This window comes from Podarcis raffonei, chromosome 5, assembly GCF_027172205.1.
Source record: "Podarcis raffonei isolate rPodRaf1 chromosome 5, rPodRaf1.pri, whole genome shotgun sequence".
Lineage (NCBI taxonomy): Eukaryota > Metazoa > Chordata > Lepidosauria > Squamata > Lacertidae > Podarcis > Podarcis raffonei.
In genome coordinates, this window is record NC_070606.1 from 75,944,915 (window position 1) to 75,953,363 (window position 8,449).

An 8,449-nucleotide genomic window follows, 5' to 3' on the forward strand; every position below is an offset into this window, starting at 1 on the left:
TAGGGGGCATGGGTCGGGCTGCAGTGTGGACCTGTTTTCCTGATTCCAGGCATTGTTCCTGGTGAGAGAGAGAGAGAGAGAGAGAGAGAGAGAGAGAGAGAGAAGGGCAAGGTGGCAGGAAAACAGTATACAGTGGTACCTTGGGTTACAGATGCTTCAGGTTACATACACTTCAGGTTACAGACTCCGCTAACTCCGAAATAGTACCTCGGGTTAAGAACTTTGCATGGCGGCAGCGGGAGGCCCCATTACCTAAAGTGGTACCTCAGGTTAAGAACAGTTTCAAGTTAAGAACGGACCTCCGGAATGAATTAAGTTCTTAACCTGAGGTACCACTGTAGTCACAGCAGCAGAGCCAAACTGATGCTCTTGCTGTGCCCTCACCACATCAAGCTCCCTGCTGCCTTGCCCCTCTCCAGGTCAGCCATGCAACCCCACCCACAGTGCAATGACAGCTGCTGGTGGTGTCACAAATGTTTCAGTGCATAAGCCATAAGCCTTTTTTGGGTGCCTGGTGAAGACATTTCTGTTTACTGTGGAGTAGGTAGGACTGGATGAGCATTTTATTATCAATTGTCTTCGCTGTTTTATTTTAATTATTTTTATCTGTTGCATTTTATCAAATCAAGTCACTCTGAGACTTTTTTTTTTAAAGCAACTCACAAATATGATGATAATCAACATCTTTCCTTTCTGGATTTCAGTAGGCACTGCTTTGTAAGATAATGAAATGGTCTTGCCCAGTCCATGGTTTTGTTTCTCTAGTGCCAGAACAGTTCGAGAGACCTACTGCTTTTCTTGTGTGTGGTGTAGGAGAAGATGCCTAGAAAGAGGGTCTCTCAGGAGAATTGAATAAATCTGCAAACCACACAGGTCCCTAGATAGAACATCTGGCCATCTGGAATGCATCTGGAGGTGGGAAAAATATCCCATCATTGGAAGCTGAGGTGAACCTTAACAGACATAAATTAATCATTATTGCTTACACAAGGAAGCATATTTTTTATGCAGCATGGAGTTAAAGATGGTTATTTCTTAATCAGGCAGTGCTGAAAATTGTGCTGCAAAACTCCAATCAGGATGTTTGTCTTGAGAGCTGAATGCAGTCTTCCTGAGAGAAATGTTGAGCAGTTGACCTCTTGCACGTACACCATCCACACATATTTTCCATGCTGGCTGCTTTCCCTTCAGCCAGTTTGGGTTGTGTATTTGGAGTTGACTCAGCTTGAGCTTACTTCATACTTTCATGAGGGAAACCTGCTGGTCTGCAGGCCTGTGATTTCCAGTCAGACTTCCAGAGGCCTCAGGTTGGGTTCAATCTTTTTCTTTCTTTCTTTCTAACCTATCACTTATGCCCACTGAGACATCTGTATTAAGTTAGTCTCCTTCACACTACTGAATAAATGTACTGCTGAATTTAAAGCTCCTGCAACTGTGTGACCAAGGGATCAGGGGATCTTGGAACCAGTTACTCCCCCGCCCTTTCCCGAAGAGATCCAGAAAAACAGAAGTGATTCATTTGCAGTTAAATCCTGATTCTGTTTACACATCTGTTCAGTGGGACCTACTCCTAAGTAAGTGTGCATAGAATTGCTACCTGAATTTGGGGACAAATCACACAGGAACAAAATTCATCTGTTCAGTTACTTGTACGGCAGCTAGCTATGCTTTCAGATGGTTAAGGCTGTAATCCATTTACCTGGTAAGAAATCTCGATGAATTTATTGACATTTATTTCTGAGTAGGAATGTACAGGATTCTACTGTTCATCAGAAATCTTCTCCGGACAGCAGTGTTATCTTCTATATCATAGAATCATAGATCAGAGTTGGAAGGGACCCTAAGGACTATTTAGTTCAACTCCCTGCAATGCAGGAATATGCAGCTGTCCCTTAGGGGGATTGAACATGTGACCTGGGTGTTATCAGCACCAAGCTCTAACCAACTGAGCTGTCTGCTCAGAAGTGCATTCCATGGAATTCAATGAGTCTTACTTTCAGGTAAGTGTGCATGGTATTGCAGCCCAAAAGGTGTGGGGCTTTGCTTTTGGGGGTGGGTGGGTAAGTGGACAGATAAATTATTTGTCATTCAGTTTGTCTTGTCTTTTTGCCTGTCTCCACTGTCATAAATTTGTTTGTTTACATATTTAAACCTCACTTTTCTTGGTCTTTATATTTTTCTTTATCAAATAAACTTGAACAATCTTACAACCAGCACCTGCGTCATCACAAAGCACAATGAAACACCCCAAGCAACAGTAAAAATAGGTCAAGGTTTTGTAAGTGTTTCAAACATTTTATACATGGAAATCAAGAGGAAGGTATAACAGTGCAGGATAGAAATATCAACTCCATTGAAAAACTTGGTGAAATAAAAAGATCTTAGCAGCTCACCTGAAGCTTAAAAGAGAAGGGAACAACTGAGGCTCCCTGGGAAGAGGGGCACCTGAGGGGCACAACACAAAAGGCCAATATTTTGATTGTCTGAAGTACAAAATGCATCCATACAATGGTAGATATTGTACGAATAGCCTTCTGTTTCTCTCCCCCCTTCCATTCTCAATGATGAGAAGCACTTGGTGCTCTCTAGCATAACACGGGTTGGTAGGTTTCAAAACAAACTGACTCCCAGCAATAGGTTAATGCAAGCTGGCTTGTTTGGCGAAGCAAAGTTAGTTGTAAGCCAAGATTCCTGGTTCATACCTCACAAGCTGACATTCTTTGAAGGTAAAACTGACCTCCAGTGAAGCCTTCCTCTGTAGTTATGGGAAGACAGGAGGGGAGGGAAAAGCCTGCAAGCCTGCACTTAAGGTTCATTGCAGATTGGGCACAGAGCACTAAACTGTAGTTCAGCATTGGTGTGGGGGGGGGGAACCAAGCTATTGTGTTGTTGTTATTTTCTTTCCCTATTTCACCTGATCATACTATTTAAGGATGACAATGGACTAAAGGGGAAAAGGTTAGGCTGACAACTGCATTACTTGCTAAGTGAGGTGGGAAGCCCTGATAGACTTCTTGTTGGGTTTAATGAGGGTTCGGATTTTCATACTCTCCAAGTTCTGAGATGGAATTAAGGTGAAGAGTAATATATTGAAAATGGCTCAAATAATTCACTGAAATTGCACTCGGGTCCTGCTTTGGGGCTACCCATTGGCATCTGATTGGCCTCTAGAAGAACAGAATGCTGGACTTGATAGGTCTGTGGCCTGATTTTGTTAAAAAGCAGAGATCACAGGTCTCGTAAGATACAGGTATGTTGTTCTCTGTTCCACCTTTCAAATAGAAGTGCCTGTATTTTTTTAGGCGCTTTCAGTGTACAGTTTCTATGTTCACATTATCTGAGTTCCCTGAATTTCTCTAACATTTAGATTTCAGGGGTTAAGCTTCAGATTCCTCAGTAATTTTCTGGCTCTCTTTAAATCAGGGGTGGCCAGACTGTGGCCCTTATATACACTCCCATCATCCCTGACCACTGGCCATGCTGGAAAAGGTTGATGGGAGTTGGAGTCCAACAACATCAGTAGAAGCACAGATTCTCCATCCCTGGTTTACATCTTTAAAGCTGCAATCCTATTCCTGGAGTAAGTCCCATTAAACTTAATAGAACTCTGACTTAGGAATCTTAAGGTGAACATGTGTTTATTCCAGTTGGAGTCCTCCAGTGTACTACTGGTTTGTTTGTTTTAGAGTTTTGTGTTTTGTTTTGCGTGTTTTTTGAACATTTGCTCACTGCTGTCCTTGTCTCCCTACAGTTTGTTCAGTGGAAAAGGCAAACACGAGGCACACTGAGCTCTTGTCTGCGTTCAGCTTGTATTTATTTTTCCAAGTTGGCAACAGGTAGACTAGGCATAATATTAACGCAGGGCTTGAAGTTGTTGCCCTAGTGTAACAGTTTCATGAAGCCATGCATTTTGTATGCTTTAGGCTTGGAAACGTATTTATTGAGGCCCTCGAGAAATGTGGTATCCAGTGCATACTGCAAACTTAGGTAGATTTTGGTAGCCTGAGCTTTGAAGGCTCTGAATTTCAATCTCCCCTTACTCTCCTTGCCAAAGCTCCACTGTGTTCAAACAGTATGGTATATAGAGAAACGTTGCACATGGAGAAAAATGATGGAACAGTCTTATTTTGGAGATTTGATAAAACGTGAAGAAATGCATATTCCAATGTTTGCTTTTCCTTACGTGAGAAAACAGATTGATTTCAACTGATTCAGTTTAGCTCATCCTGATTTAGTTTAACACATCTGATGCAGAGTTTTGAATTGCACAGAGTATTCACGTATTCTTTCTTTCCATTTCCAAGTTGGCCCATAACTATCATTCTGGATGCATTGAATCTGTTGAATCTGATGCTGAGGAACCCTATAGCACAAGCCCTCAGAGACCTGCACTGACTGCCAGTCAGCTACTGAGCCCAATTCAAGGTGCTGTTGACTAGAAATGGGCAAATCTGTCAATTTCAGTTTCTCTCAGTTTCTGATTTTTCCAGTCTTAAATTCAGTTCTCTCCACATTTCCACATCACCTTGCTTTTTTTTTTTTAAGGCCTCATAAAATCTCATCGGTAGTTTACTGCAGATTTCTCCTAATAAGTTCATTTTTGTATATTTTTTTGCCTAACATATACATTTTTGCAAAGCAAATTTCTCCAATATAATGCATTTGTGTATCTTATTTTCACTAGTATATGCATTCTTATATACACTTTGCTACAGTATATGTATTTTTGTAGACATTCCTTGGCTGAAGAACTGTATTGCAAAATTCAGAGAAGTGTGATCTTCATTTTTATTTTTAAGGATGACTTTGTTTTGGTTGGCATATCATTTTGGGCATGGTGGGAGGAAGGTTGCAGGATGAAGCTGATCCAATCTCATTTTGTTTATTTGTTTAAAATATTTTAAAGCCCTTCATCCAAAAGATATCACAGTGGTGTATGACATGTATGAAACCACAATGCAGAACAGTAACTTAAATATGAAACAATCAATAAGATTTAACAAGGCTGAGCATAATCTATTTTTAAATACCATTTTAAAAAATGTGCAGCAGCAGTCTTTACAATAAACATTCTGATTAAAGGACAAGTAAAACAGATAAGTTAAAACCTTCTTTAAAACTGGAACAGACAGAACTTTTGAAAGAGAATTCCATTGGGTAGGAATCACCACTGAGAAGACAACCACCCACACGACTAATCAGGAGTTAGTACAGTCTCCAACACAAGACAGATTAAAAAGACCTACATTGGCTCCCAGTACATTTCTGAGCACAATTCAAAGTGTTGGTGCTGACCTTTAAAGCCCTAAACGGCCTCGGCCAAGTATACCTGAAGGAGCGTCTCCACCCCCATAGTTCAGCCCCACTGAAGTCCAGCTACAAGGGCCTTCTGGTGGATCCCTCACTGCGAGAAGTGAAGCAACAGGGAACTAGGCAGAGGGCCTTCTCAGTAGTGGAATCCACCCTGTGGAATGCCCTCCCTTCAGATGTCAAAGAAATAAACAACTATCTGACGTTTAGAAGACATCTGAAGGCAGCCCTGTTCAGGGAAGATTTTAATAACTGGTGTTTTAATGTATTTTTAATGTTTTGTTGGAAGCTGCCCAGTGGCTAGGGAAACCCAGCCAGATGGGTTGGGTATTAATAATAATAATAATAATAATAATAATAATAATAATAATGACACCCAACTTACCCCCACCCCATAAAGCCTACTAGCTATTTTTGTATGGGAGCCCATTAGAAATTGAATTCCTCCTGTGTTTTCTTCTTGTTGTTGTTTTTAAAGAAACAACAGCCACCAAGGATCAAGTACCTTGTGGACCATGAAACATGGATTGTGGGCATCAGTTTGATGGGTCCTTGTCATTTGCGGAGACCTACTCCAATGGGATTTAGATTAGCTGAATATAGGGTTGCAGCTTCAACAACCATATACCTAAAACACACAAAAGCTTAACAGAGCTCTGACAGCTTCTGAAATAACAGTGAACATTCTCCCCTGCCCTAATACCCTCTTATGAAAATTTAGACCACACGTGACCCTATAGCCAGCAAGTTCTGTGTTTGGTTGGTTTATTTATTTATTTCAAAATGAGGTTTTGGACCGCACATTACCAAGCACCACAAGGAGGGAAAACTCACTCTGAGAACCACAAACTACATCAATTAATCCTTAAAATAGCAAATATGAAGAAAGTGAATATGTCAATCGATTAAAGCAGCTGAGACTAAAATTAATAGAGTAAATAGATGAGAATTTTTAGGAAAACTGAGCTGGAAATGGAAGGATTCTCTTCCCCCATGACTTGTGGGCTATATTCCTCCTTCTGAGACTTTGATGCTGTTCTCTCCCCCCCCCCCTTTATTCATGTTTTGGAGGTTTAGCAAAAAATAAGAACATGTGAAGTATCCTGCTGGATCAGACCTATGACCCATCTCGTCTAGTTCTCACTGTAGCCAGCAAGAAACCTATGTGAAATTCAAGAGCACTCTTCACACTTGTTAATAAAAATATAAGATTAGACACAACACTGGCTGACCATGACTGTGGGGCGGGCTCAGGTTTCAGTGGCCCCCAGGCTGCCTCAGCACTGCCCACCTTTGGAAAGCCCCATTTGGGCTGATAGGGATCCCCACATGGTGGGTTTAATGCTGCCAGCCTTCACATCACATTTGCAGACATCTTTATAATGCGAGTTGGTTTGCCAACAGGCCTGGTGCCTGAAGCCTCTAAGGCAAATCTTTGGGGATTCTGCCAGGCATAGAAATACACACAGAGAAACAAACAAACAAATGGGGGAGCAGCAGTGCAGGCGTTTGCCCCCTATGGCACAATGTGTAGATCTGGCTCTGGTCAGCACCATTCAAGTGATGCTGGAATAAGTCTTTTGGTGGCAACCAGCAGCAGTTTAGCTCAGCCAGGGTTGTTGAGTGGAGAGATGGCCCTGGTTAATAGAAACCTCACCCACAACCTGGCCTAAGGGTTTGTGGTTTTTTCAAGTTCTGCCTATTTCTGTAAGCTGCTGTGAGCATTATGTAAAAAAAGTGTTGAAATCCTTTCAGTAAATCCTTTTATTTTTTCTCTTTTGACTGGTAAACAACACTGTTTCCTAAGCTTCGGCTTTATCACATCATTGTGATACGCAGTGGCTGTGATGCAAGCTGGCAATTATTTTGTCGTTGTTGTTGTTTAGTTGTTTAGTCGTGTCCGACTCTTCATGACCCCATGGACCAGAGCATGCCAGGCCTTCCTGTCTTCCACTGCCTCCCGCAGTTTAGTGAAACTCATGCTGGTAGCTTCGAGAACACTGTCCAACCATCTCGTCCTCTGTCGTCCCCTTCTCCTTGTGCCCTCCATCTTTCCCAACATCAGGGTCTTTTCCAGGGAGTCTTCTCTTCTCATGAGGTGGCCAAAGTATTGGAGCCTCAGCTTCAGGATCTGTCCTTCCAGTGAGCACTCAGGGCTGATTTCCTTCAGAATGGATCGGTTTGATCTTCGTGCAGTCCATAGGACTCTCAAGAGTCTCCTCCAGCACCATAATTCAAAAGCATCAATTCTTCGGCGATCAGCCTTCTTTATGGTCCAGCTCTCACTTCCATACATCACAACTGGGAAAACCATAGCTTTAACTATACGGACCTTTGTTGGCAAGGTGATGTCTCTGCTTTTTAAGATGCTGTCTAGGTTTGTCATTGATTTTGTCATAGTGTTTGCTATTTGTTAAAGAATTTTTTTTTATCACACTGCTTTCTTATGTACCTTAAAGGTAAACAGAGGATACTGTTGCCACTATGCCAATCTGATTTGTAAAATTCCTCTACGGAAGTGGAATTCTATTTTATTTGTTTAGTCGAGTGTTTGGGGCACAGGTTTCTAAATGTTTCTGAAGAGCTCCAGCACCTAGAGATGTTAACTTTGTTGCTCCAGTGGGAAGAACACTTCTTCATATCATGCCATTTGAGAAATACAGCCTGTTTGTTAAAGAGCACAGATGCTGTAAGTCTCTCAGTGAGGAGAGGGGAAGGACAGGCCAGTGGTTCAAAGAAGCTGGAAAGGTATATGCATATGGAAATAAACTATGGTGTTACTGCCCTCTGTTGTTCACTTTTGTGAATAGTAAAGCAGTACAGTATTTGAGTTTTAAGTATATTTGAATCCATGTCTGAATTAAGTTTTCTACAATAGTATTGAAGGTTTTTTTGGGGGGGTGTTGTTGTTGTCACTTCATTATGCTTCCTTACCAGTACTGTATATTTAATTTGGAAAGAGCTACTTACAGCTCCAGGACATAAGAGTTATTAGGCAGCTAATTTGCTTGCTTGCTATGATGCATCTAAATACAGCCATGCTACCTTCTACCACAGGCATAGGCAAACTCGGCCCTCCAGATGTTTTGGGACTTCAACTCCCATCATCCCTAGCTAACAGGACCAGTGGTCAGGGATG